Raw genomic sequence first — 13,154 nt, 5'->3', positions numbered from 1 at the left:
ACTTGGAAGTTAGAAACTGCTCGTACAAAACAATGCGCTGCTTCTGCGATTTTTTGACGGATGAAATTATGGGTACTTCCACTATCAATCAAGACTACTTCTGGGCGATGTTTAAGAAAACCCCGGATTTTGAGAGTTTGAGGGGAAGAAATCCCTGCCAACGCATGCAGCGAAATAACTGGTTCGTTAGAGACATTCTCCTTTGGGTTGTCTTCTTCTAGCGCCTCATGTTCCTCAAGTGGTGGATCTTCCTCTGTTGAGCTGTAGTTAGTGGCATCTATTTGAAAAAATTTGGGCTCCTTGCATTTATGACCTGGGGAGTATTTTTCATCACAGTAGTAACATAGTCCTTGCTTCCTTCTTTCGGCCATTTCTGCAGGTGACACCTTTTGGACCTTAAGTGTTTGAGTCGTGTTGTGAGCCTGTGGGGGACGACCTTTAGCGGGGAAATTTGGGCGACTGTATTGGGCTGCTAATGCACGTTCCACCTTACGAGCTACCTGGCAAGCCTCCGTCCAAGTGGGAGGGTGGTGAAGTAGAACTTGAGCTTTGATGGCTTCTTTAAGACCACTGATAAAACATTTCATGTAGAACTCATTTGTGAGACCCCTAGTGCGGAAGGCTAAGGCTTCAAAAGCGGTAATATATTCATCCACTGTACCAGTCTGTCAGAGCTTAGTGAGACGACCCAAAAAAGAGTCTTCTTGTTCAAAGCGATATCGAAGAGCTTTGGTAAATTCGGTCCAAGTCCTAAAAGGTCCATTGCAACGCTGATGCCATTCCCACCATTGCCATCGTTCATTGTCCAAGTACATGCTCCCCAACATAAGCTTATTCGCATCATCTGGGATATGATTCAATTTGAAATACTGCTCCATTTGTACGAGCCATGCAGACGGGTGAGAACCGTCAAATTTATGCACATCCAACTTGGGAGGTCGCTGACTGGGTGGTGGATGGGTGTGCCAGACGTGAGGAGAGTGGCTAGACTCACCCTCATTGTATTCATGGCCATTATACGCCTCCTCGTGGGCTTACTCCTTGCCCTTCGGGAGGAATTGCTGTATCTGGAGACTTAGTCTGCGAATCTCAGTTTGGATGGAGTTCACAGATTCTTCAAGTTTGTACAGCCTTTCATTGGCCATTGCTTGAGCTCTAGTTTCTACCATACACCAACCTGATGAAAAATTGGGACCGCCTAAATGTTTTTTACTAATAAATTGAATGGTACCACCTTGCTCAGCTCGTCGTCCTGATTCTGATGGGCTAGATCACCAATAAGCGCCCCGGAAGATCTCATACTTTTTTTTTTTTTTTTGAAAACTCCTAACGGAGTTTTACTCCTTGATCAATATTGCAATCGCCAAATCCTCAAAATGTCAATGCTGCCAAAAGTCCTGCGAAAAGTATACCCCGGTATAGGAACCCTTCACAACAACTCCGATCTGGTGGGTCTCAGAGATCTGAATGGCGGAACTACTGCTGCGGCGGATCTGATGGATCTGCGGGACTGATGTCTGCTGCTGCTGCACCTCTTTGCACACGCAGATCGGGAATAGATGATGTGTGATCCCCTGATAGAAAAGGAAACTATGGTCGTGAGGAGTGTCAGGTGCTACAGATCACAATATACATAAGGGTCTGGCAGTAGTACTCGACCCAATGTTTCAAGGCTCTAACTAAGGAGGATCGACCGTACCCTTAGCCGTACAACCCGACTTCCCTATCATACGGGCGAGTAATCTCTCCGAGTGCTGTTCTCGGTGTACTGTAGCCACAAGACGGCCGACGGTTTATCTATGGCGAGGTTTCAAGGGAGCCTAGGGGGCTTCCGATATACCCAGAGGGTACGTGGAAGACAGTCCGTGCGCGGTTCTGTCTAATGCGCTACTACTCGAAGGGGTACCCACAGGGGTTACAAGGGAGTCCAACAGAAGTGACCACATCTTGTATTTCCTGCGTGCATGCCTCCCCAAATCCGCAGGTTTATGCGCTCAACGACAGATCCCGTGGTTTAAAGACGCCGGAACATGTCTCTAGCCGAATTTTTTTTTTGCTAAGAATTGGAGATCCCACCGGCCCTGGAAAGTGCTCTGATACCACTTTTTATGCTCTTAACCTGCAAAATGATATCCAAATAGAGAATATGCGAAGAAAAGATACCCAGAACACAAAATAGCAATGATTTTATTATTCAGAGAGTAATGTTCACTTGCCTCTTCGAGGGGGCAACCTCCAATAGAGCAGAGCTCGACTACAAAATAAGACACAATGCTCCTCGCAGGGAGTATCTATCCTTTATATATGACTCATACATGCAATACCACGGGCCAATGCCATGGGTTTTATTAATACCATCTATCTAATACTACGGCCCATTTGCAACTAACTGTGGTCCTGTCATTAATTGCGGGTTAACCACTTACAAATATTAATATGGGCTTTATTGACTCTTGACTATGACGTGATCCCATGACATAAATAAGGGGGTTAGGGTGGGACCCTAATAACAACACTAATGAATGTTGCTTGAAACATTCATTGTTGGTTGAGTTTAAAAAAAGGAATCACACTCTGGCTCAGATTACAATAAAGGAAAGCAGATCATTGATGCAAAACCTAGTGCTACCATTACAACCACAAAGTCCCAATTATAATATTTAGAGGAGAATGAGGAGGGGGAGCACCTCTTCCATTCATGAATGTGGTTGAAGAGGACCCCCACCACATTTCATTTTTGACAATGGGAGCTAGAAGAACCTGATCTCAGGTAAGATGTCCAAGATATTGAAGCTACCAACATTGCCACACCGTCAAACATACACCATTGGTAGTTGAGCCCTGGAAGAGACATATGTGTCATCCAACAATACCTTCTATCCTATGACACTAAGTCGTTCAAATATGGTACTATGTGATGTTGCCCCACTCAAAGTTTGTGGTGTTCTTTTACGAAAATCGTATATGTGGAAATGTCATGCTATTTATGAGTCTGGTTTAGGTAGTATAGTTGGTACTCTAAGGGGTCAACTCTATAGGGTACTAGAGGTAGTTCCAACTACCTCACTTTAATTTATCTTAACCAACCAGTATTGACAAGTAATATTTTAGACTTCAAAGTTTATCCTCTTCATGGTTTGGTTAGAAGGTGAAAGGAAGACCACTGTAACCACAACCGCCTTAGCGTAGGGACTCTTGATAGAAAAAAAAGCAGGTGGACAAGAATGTAGAAGCATAAAAATATATGTTTGCTTCACCTGTGAGGGTTCCTCTCCATTTCCAAGTCAAACACTCAATTGAGTGTATACCTAGTGCTCTCTTATCTAATGGCCCAATATATAGAATCTCTTCTTGGAGAATGAGAAAATAAAACATAAAATTCATGAGCTCATCCAAAAGGGGCACATCCAACCAATCTCCTCACCTTCCAATATCCCAATTGTTTTGGTGCAAAACAAGGATGGGATATGGAGAATTTGTATTGATTATAGAACCCCGAACAAGATCACTGACAAGAATAGATACCCAATCTCCTATATTGACGATCCTCTTGATCAGCTTAAGGGTACCAAGTTATTTAGTAATATTGATTTGAAATCAAGCTACCACAAGGTTCCAATTAAGCAAACCGATGTGTTGAATACAACCTTCAAATATAAAGAAGTCCTTTTTGAGTAGTTGGTGAGGATTGGTGCGGAGCAAAGGTGGTGTTTCAAATCCTCAACTGCATTATGTTGTGACTCGGTCCAAGAAAAATTACTTTTGCTCCACCCTTAGTCACTTGAATTAAGGGCCAAGCGATATAAGAGAACCCAAACATGAACCTTTGGTTGAAGTTAGCAAGGCCCAAGAAGCTATGGAGATATGTTAGAGTCATTAGGACTAGCCAATCCTAATTGACTTGGAACTTGGAGGGGTCCACATCCGCCACATGTTCATCCACCATGTATCCCAACTATTGAATTGTCTACATGCCAAATGAACATTTATCGAAGTTGGCATACAACTTGTGTAGGATGCTCAAGACTTGTTGAATGTGCTGCAAATGTTCTACCCAAGTTCTGCTAAAGATGAGAATGTCATCTAAATATACAACCACAAAAGAGTTTGTGAACAGTTATAGGATATCATCCATCATCCTCATCAATGTTGTTGGAGCATTATTTAAGCCAAAGGGCATGACCAACTACTCAAAATATTCTTTTTTAGATTTGAGTGTTGTCTTCCATAGATCAATTTGGTCCATTAGAACCTAATGGTAGCCTGACTTCATATCAATGTTACTAAAGAACTTGGCACCTTTAAGTTGGTCTAGAAGATCGACAGTCCTAGGGATCATGTATCTATTCTTGATAGTGATTTTGTTTAGGGCTTGGTAATTATAATAGATTTTCCATGTCAGATCCTTCTTATGCGCCAACATAATTGGACTCCCGAAAGGTAAGGAGCTCAATCAAATGTGGTCCTTTTGGATGAGCTCATGAATTTGACATTTAATTTCCTCATTCTCCAAGAGAGAGACTCTATATATTGGGCCTTTAGGTAAAGGAGAACCAGGTATCAATTCAATTGAGTGTTTGATCTAGTAATGTAGAGGCACCAACACAGGTGGAGGAAAGATATCTATGTATGTCTCTACAATCTTGTGCACTTCGTTTTTTTGTGTAGAGAGGCCTTGTGCATAGGTTGTGGTGGTTATATTGACCTTTATTTCACCTTCTAACCAAAACATGAAGAGAATAAAATTTATAGTCTAAGAGATTTCCTTTTCGCACTATTTTGTTCAGATTAATGAAATTGCAGTAGGTGGGACTACACCTGATATCTTGTAAATCTAACCTGTGAGAGTAACAATGACCTTATGAATTTTCCACATATAAGGTTTTCCTAAAATAACATCACAAACTTCAAGTGGGAAACATCACATAATACCTCATATTTGAATGGTTTGATGTTGTAGGATAATTGGCACTACTGGCCAACACGAATGTCTTTTCCATGGCCCAACTAATTGTGTATGTTTGTGGGTGTGACACTTTAAACAAATTAAATCTATTTATGACATCGGTTGATATCAATTTATTTTGGCTCCTAATATCAATGATGAAATGAAGTGGGGTTCCCTTCACCCACATCTGTGACTGGAGAAGGTGCACCCCTCTTCAAACTCCTTTGGCTCTTCTGGTTAGATTCTTGTAGTTGCGATGGTAGCACTAAGTTCTATATCGATGATATGATTTCCTTTATCCTGTTCTAAATCATACTAAAAACCAAATTCTATTTCCTTTTCTTTAAGCTCTGTTAATAATGATTGTTTCTAGCAACATTCATTAGTGTTGTGCCCAGGGATTTTATTCAACTCGCACCACTTTCCAATCTCCATTTTTAACTTCTAATTACCATTATTTTCCAATGAATTTGGATGGTTTTCTTTATTTTTTCTCTCCTTTCATTTTCCATTGTTATATGAGTTAAGACCACATTTTCTAGGCCTTCGTTGCAACAAATTTGCAAACCCAAATTCTCACTTATTTTGTTGCTTCAATTTTTGCTCAAATTTGATAGCATATCGATAAGCAGGAGGTGTCCAAGAAATATATTTTCGTTTGGATGTACCCATGTAGGCCATTGCAATACTTCAAGGCTAGGTGTCACTCAGAGTCTCTGATACCAAGTGTTCAACACAAGGTATGGAAATTATTAATGTACTCCTGCATCATTTGGCCTCTTTGTTGTTGCAGAGTTGTCCATTTTGTGTACTACTCATCATAGTTCCCTATATGATAGAATTCCTTTGTGTACTACTCATCATAGTTCCCTATATGATAGAATTCCTTTGTAAGGACATGAAAAAAACTTTCCCAATTTTATCTTTCATTTAACATCACAAACTCATTACGGTTGTGTCTCTCCCAATAACCTTGCCACCAACCCTTGACATGAGTAATGACTTCTAGTAGTGTGAAGGTGGCCTTCTCATTGTTGGGAATTTTGGATAGAGTAATATCCATCTAATAGATTTAACCATTTCTCTACAGTATTACATCTATTTGGCCTTCAAATAAGGGGATATCAAAGTTAAATTGTACCTTAAAGAGTGTCACACCTCCAAAATCATTGCTTGTTGAAGGTGCCTTGGCTATTTTTGGTAGTCATCAAAGAATATGGGTGAAATTTTCCATCATATCTATTGTGTGAGTGCTTCCTCAAGAAAAAAATTGTTAGGATCTCTTGATCCATCATCTCTCTTTTCTTCTGATGTGGGAGGTCACTTTGGCTTGTGAGAGTGAGCGTTCCCAACTAAAACTAGCTCGATACCAAACTCTTTATACCCTGAATTTGTCGGGGAACATGCACCAAGAAACAACAAGAAGTAGATTGCTTTGATACTGTTAATATGGGTTGTACTAGGAATGAAATGGATTGCATGAAAGTAAATGGAACACATAGAGAAATATATAGAAAATGTTACAAAAATATGGTGAAAAACCAATTTATATTAGTCAATGAAATAGTAGAATATTGTAGAACACAAACTAGCTAGAATGGTGGTAGCCATCTTTGAATAGAGAGAGATGGTGGCTATGCACATTCAAAAAATCTATTACAAGAGGCTGAAAGAATATAATTTTAACATAAATGCATAACCCTATATGTCTAAAAGCTAACCCTAGAAGATAAAACACCAAAAGGTTTGCGGGCTTTAAGGTGGTTATTTGGTACATCAACTTCTTTGGGGCACAAATTTTGCATACAATATCCATTTTGGGTTCATGATAGATCATTAGAAATAACTATTCAAGGAATTACATGACCACCCTAAGCCCCTGAGTTAAAAAAAAAACATTGTTTAGGGCCTCAAAATGGCCCTGTTGGTTTGTTTGGGCTTAACCCAGGTTTGGATTTTACTGCACACCAAAAAAACCCTAAATCATTGGCCCTTTCGGCAATGACCTGCAAGTAGATCATAGTCTCACTCGAAGTGACTATGGGAGGATACAAAACTAGGTTTATGTAGCCTCAAGGGATAATGGGTTGAATAATTCTTACTCTACTTTCACTTAACACTTTATTCTTTACTTCGCGGTGTTGGATTATCTACTTAACCATGCCATTAACAACTATAAACAATATTGCACAAAAGTAAAATATAACCCAAATACTGAACAAAAAGAAAAAGATACACAATAATCATACACAAGTTATGTCCATCAAAACTGTACTTCTTATATTAATTCTTTGGAACAATGTACAAATCCTTGACCTATGTACCAAGCTGCAGGTGTTTGTGCACTTAGCTGTAGGTGTTTGTGCACTCAGCTGCAAGGGTATGCACACTCAGCTGCAGACTTTAGGTCTTCACGCACTCAACTGCGGAGCCTTTCCTTCAAGACCTAAAATGCAGATTACCGAGATGTTTACTTATGTTCGTATCATTACTATATATCTTCGAATTACATATTTTCTCCCATATATACTAATTAAATCAACGGGTATATCAGAATACTATGGTCCTCCTAAAAACAATCAACTATTGCTCAAACCCATTACAAAAAGGGACTTCGACCCACACTGAAGCCCCTAAGACATCGTGCGGTACAATACTCCGCAGTACTGTGCACTCCGCTCCCTAAAATGTGGAGTTTTGACCAAAACTTGGGACAGGTTGGGCTGCGCTCAACAAGCCCCCAACACTCACATGTGACTCGTCCCGAGTCACTTAGTTTCTTTTCCTTGAATCTTTACTGCGATGTTGTTGTAGGTGACGTTATACTGTTGTAGTATCTCTGCCGCCTGCTTCTTTTCTTTGCGCACTTCTTCTAGTAGTGCTTCTGTCAGTGGTCCTGTAGTCTTCAGCAACACTTCTCCTTCCTTTTGTCAAAGCTCCTAGAGCTTCCCATCCACTTCCTATGATAACTGGAGAGCCTCATCCTTCCATGGTTGAGTTCTCTCTATCAAAATTTGCTCTTCCCTACTGAGTTCTTCTATCTGTTTCTGAAGTGCCTTGGCTTCATTGGTTCTGGCGCACTTCTACAAGATTGGCAAGGTCTTCATAATTGCCCAAATCTCCTCTAGCTGCTTCTGCTTCTGTTCTATGTCATCTTCTATCTTTTGTATGTTTGGATCTTCCTACAATGAAGTCCAAATATGCACGGTCTCGTCCAATAATTTTCCACACTCTACCACTGTCTCAGAGATGCTTATCACTGCATCCTTTAGGTTGATCTCCCTCTGTTCACACACTTTTGGTGGCATGGATGGCTACAACTTCATTTTCTATTCACTGATATTTATTTCATATTTGCACTGCACATCCGTGATCTTCTTCTTTGATTCCTTGACTGCAAGGCCGAGCTTCGCAACCTTATCTTCTACTGATTCCTCCTCACAGACATCCATGTCTGGAACTTCCCTGCAAGTGGCTTCGACCACCTTTTTCAATCTCTGTTGTTGTAGCTCTTCCTGATCCTCACGTAGAGTGTGCCCTTGCTCTACATGAATATTTAATTGCGAAGTGTGTTGTTCACATTCCTTTAACTCATTTACAATGCCTTGGTGCAGGTCATGTAATATCGGAATGGGTAGCGCTACAATTTTCATGTTGGCATGATACCCACCTTTTGCCTATTGCTTTACTTTGGCAGAGTCAAGCTGCAGAGCTTTGACAGGTATCTGCATTATCCTCATCCCAAATATCGTCTCTATTAGTCTTTCTGGTTGGAGTCTTTGGACTATATGAGCTGGTTGTTTGGATGTTTGCACCAATATTTTCAATTCTGCAATACTCTGCTCGACACTTGTCAAGAGTGTGTTGTAGAGATCCTCTATTTTGTTCTATAACTCCACTATGACTTCTTGAAATTTCTCCCCAATTTCATCTAGGTCCCCATGTTAAAATTGGAAACTAGGGCCAAACTCCATGTGGGTCATCTTATTTATGGGAGCTCATATTTTTCTTGGATTCCTCTCTTCAAGAGGTGTAGGATTGATCTAAAGATCATCCGATTTCGACATGTATTTATGGATATATGAATTTATTTGTATTATTTGACAATTTGTCAAGGTCGGCTAGCAAGCAAATAACCCCAGCTCAACCTCAATGTTGCATTATAAATAGAGAAGATATCAAGTCATTTGTGACACACATCTCTTGTGATCTCTCTCCACTTGTTTGGGTTTGTTGGAAAGAGAGGTCTAGAGGGAGAACCCTATCTGTAGTCCTAAAGGAAGGAGATCTAGCTGCAATTCTGGAGAAGAGGTCATGCCCTAGCCGCATTCCTAAAGGAAGGAGATCTAGCTGCAATTCTGGAGAAGAGGCCATGCCCTATTCGTAGTCCTAAAGGAAGGAGATCTAGCTGCAATTCTGGAGAAGAGGCCATGCCCTAGCCGCAGTCATAAAGAGCCCTAAAAGCAATCTTGTGAGGAGGTCTGGCCGTAGTTAAAAGGAGACATCTATATGCAGTCAAGGGAGACATCCATACGCAGTCAAGGAGGAAGCCTAGCCGCTGTCCTAAAGGAGATCAAGCCGCAGTGAAGAGAGGCTCCTATCTGCAGTCCAAAGGTGCCCTAGCCGCAGATCAAAGGAGCCCTTAATACACACTTAAGGAAGGCCCTAATCCACTGTCCAAAGAGGCCCTAATCCACTATCCAAAGAGGCCCTAAATCCACAGTCACAAATAAACTTTAACCATTGTCACAAGAGATCCCTAGCCACAGTCAAAAGGAAGGCTCTAATCTACATTCACAAGAGATCCCTAGCCACAGTCTAGAGAGACCTAGCAGCAGCAATTAAAGACCTATAATCCATAGCAAGAAGGAGCCTGGACAATGTGGGAATTGAAATCATTTAATAAGCCTAATCTAGTGCATGGACCAAGGTCTGGTGTAGCCTCAAAGAGAAGGTCAAAACAATTATGTTTGGGGTGATCTCTTAGGATAAGACTGGAAGCTGTGTTGTTGTTCAAGGGTCAAGATTGTAGGGCTATCAACATTTCCAATTGGAGGTTGTTGGGTGTTATGTGTAGGCCTAACTTGCTGTTGGGCTAGGCCGCAGGCCATAGCCAACAGCAAAGATTGTTCTAAGGGTTGCACAAGTCAGACTTGAAAGTGTGGCAGTGGTGGATGGAGCACTGCAGCCTTTGAAGGCCTGTATTGTTGATTGTGTGAAGGATGAGGACTGAAGGTTGATGCCCTAACTCATGAAGCAGTGATAGCTAGTGCAGCTAGAAGACAACAACGTTTTGGGAGATATATTGGGTCAATATTTGACTATGTTTGGCTCAGTTTGATGAGCATCCTATTGATGCCACTTGGATGAAAGATTCAGTCCTGTTTGACCAGCATTGACCTCTCTGGTCAAGGCTTTACTACTGTTGTCATAAAATCTCATATTTGTATATTTGTACTATCTCTCTCTACTGAACTATTGAAGACTAAAGAAGATTTGATCAAGGGTTTCCCCACATTGGGGTTTTTCCCTCGTTGGTGCCACATATTGTATCCTCTTGTCTTGGCTTGTCTTCTACTATTTATGTTTATGTTCTATCTGCATTTTACTATCATGCTAATGTGATTGCTAATCTGGACATTGATTTTGGGCTAACAAGAAAATTGAAGTAAACTGCTCTTAAGCATAAAACATACCTAAAATTAACACCCCATTAGTAAGGACTAGTGGCATTGTGCCCTTGGATTTATCTGCTTTCTGCTTATTTCTGCTCCTTGGTGAAGTTCCTCTATGCATATTCCTATTTCCTTTTTCTGTCTCTGTCTACTCCCTATTCTGCTCTTCTTCGTGCTCTTTCTCTTGCTCTTTACCCTTTTCATCCTTATCTTTATCCTTTCCACTTGGTTCCCCATGCTGTGAAGTTTCCTCCTCTGTATCACTATCTCCTGCATCTTTCTCCTTCACACTCTTCCATATTGCGGGCCATGTTGGGCGCATATAAGATGTCTTTTAGAACTCCTAAATGCCTCACATTAATTATCGACCTGGGTAATCCTTTTTGTTTCAAGAGTGTACACATTATGTGCAAGTGATGGAAATCGTTGGATCTACAGAGGGTAATGTTCTAAAATAACTTATTGATTTCAATACAAGAGTAAATGGATCAAACCATAAACTACCAAACTTGTAACTTCAAAGAAATTAAACTATTCAAGCAACAAAACTCAATCTTAATCAAAAAGCTCTAATTGAAATTACAAACCATAAGCACATCAACCGAGTGCAATAAGCGGTAACAGAGCTCTTTTAGCTGAATAGAAACAGTAATGCACCCAATCTAACCAATAATACTCTGGCTCTCGATTAACAGGAAATAACTCTTTTCTAATAATTGAATCAATCCACGATACAAATAAATGAAACCAATCAACAAAAATAAGAACTAATGCACGGAATGCACAAACTCAACACAAATGATTTATATATCAAATAGATCAATCGTAAAACTATAAAACAAAGCAATTAAACTTGCAGTAAAAAGGTAAAAATATAACACAAGGAAAAAGTAGTGAAATCCACCAATGACCGGGCCTAAGCTGCCAATGATTACTGCCTAGATACTCAGAATATCTTGAGAAAACAGAAACACGATGTATATATTACTCATTAACTGCGAATGTCATTACAGTAACGATCTGTTCTTCAGAATAACAATCTGTCTCTTAAAATTACAGTTGAAGTAAAAAGGAAAAAATTGTTCTATTCTATTCGTTTTTCCCCTCTTATAATCAAAGAAGAAAAGAGATAACTGCGATTCTTCAAGATCAGGAGATCCCGAGGAATTCGCAACCACATGCTATAATCATAACAATCTTCTGTCTTGCGTTGATCCTTCCGATTCACTTCTCAAATTAACTGCACAAGATGCTCTCTTTTCTCCTTGTTTAGCCTTTGTTGTTCAATAGATTGAACAACAATTGTCCCATTCGCTAATCTCTGCATAAAAAGCAACAAAAGTTAGTTTTGATAGGCAAATTGTATCAAAATAGATTCCGTTCACTTTCTATCAAAATTATATCAAAATATTATTACACCATGGCACAAATCCATAAGAAAAAGGAAAAAAATAATGTAATCAAGGGTAAATTTATACCTATTGCATGACCCAACATACTCCCCTACTTACCTTGTTTCATGTCCTCATGAAAATAAGTAGTTATTATGTAATGCAGTTAAAGAGTAAGCAACAAATACTTTTTCCTTATACAACCTAAAACCGTGCTTTTGTATTAAATTTGCAAAGTCTATCCCTTCATGACTATCAGGCAGCTCGTAATCAGAACAATATCCTTCAGGAGGGTACCAAATAATAGGTCTCCTAAATCGACATCCTAGCCAATGTGGTCCTTACCTCAAGATAATATTACTGTATGTGACAAAACGGCCTACGACAACTTTAAAATTCCTGTAACCAAATGGTTCTCTGTTCCTGACACTATTGGTGGAGACTATCCATCTCTATTTGGATGCAAGTAAGGACCTTTCCTATATGGATAATAAATACGCCCTTCCTGCTTGCACAATTTCTTTATGTATAGGCCCCAAATTCTTAATTACTCCCTCTTGTTTCATTCTAACAAAAAGATGCAAGGGTTGAGTAGGCTCACCCCTTACCCACAAATCCAGTCCATGTTCTTTCCTTTGGAAGGTGTTATAAACCCTGGACCACTTAAGTTGGTTCATTGCGAAGGAAATAAAGGTCTGGAACTGAATGTCCCCAATAAAAGGGTTAGGATTGTTATCCACCTCCCCGTCTAATAAAAATTTATGCAAATAAAGTTCATATAGAAGGCGTTGGACTTTTATCCCATGCTCCTTACAACATTTTATGAATTCTTCAGTTGTGTTCTATTTAACTGACTTGACGGCCTTAACAGTTTTAATCTTCAACAGTAAATATCTTTCCAACAAAAACAGAGCATAGTTTGTAGCAGGAGATCTGCAAGATAAGACATCAGAATATAAAGAGCAAATAGAATCAATCTGACCCACAACCTTATCTAGCTTGGCTTTTACTTTCCTCAGTTTTTTTTCCTCCTGCCTTGACTTAGCAAAAGTTTCATCCTTAGTTATGGAAAAATCATTGAATTGCTTCTGCAGTTCCTTGTACTTTTGCAGAGGAACCGTCTCCTTCTTACATTGTGCT

This window comes from Pinus tabuliformis, chromosome 9, assembly GCF_031772625.1.
Source record: "Pinus tabuliformis cultivar Carrire ecotype Pingquan chromosome 9, CPIR1, whole genome shotgun sequence".
Classification (NCBI taxonomy): Eukaryota; Viridiplantae; Streptophyta; class Pinopsida; order Pinales; family Pinaceae; genus Pinus; species Pinus tabuliformis.
Note: the sequence above shows the minus strand (reverse complement) of the source record.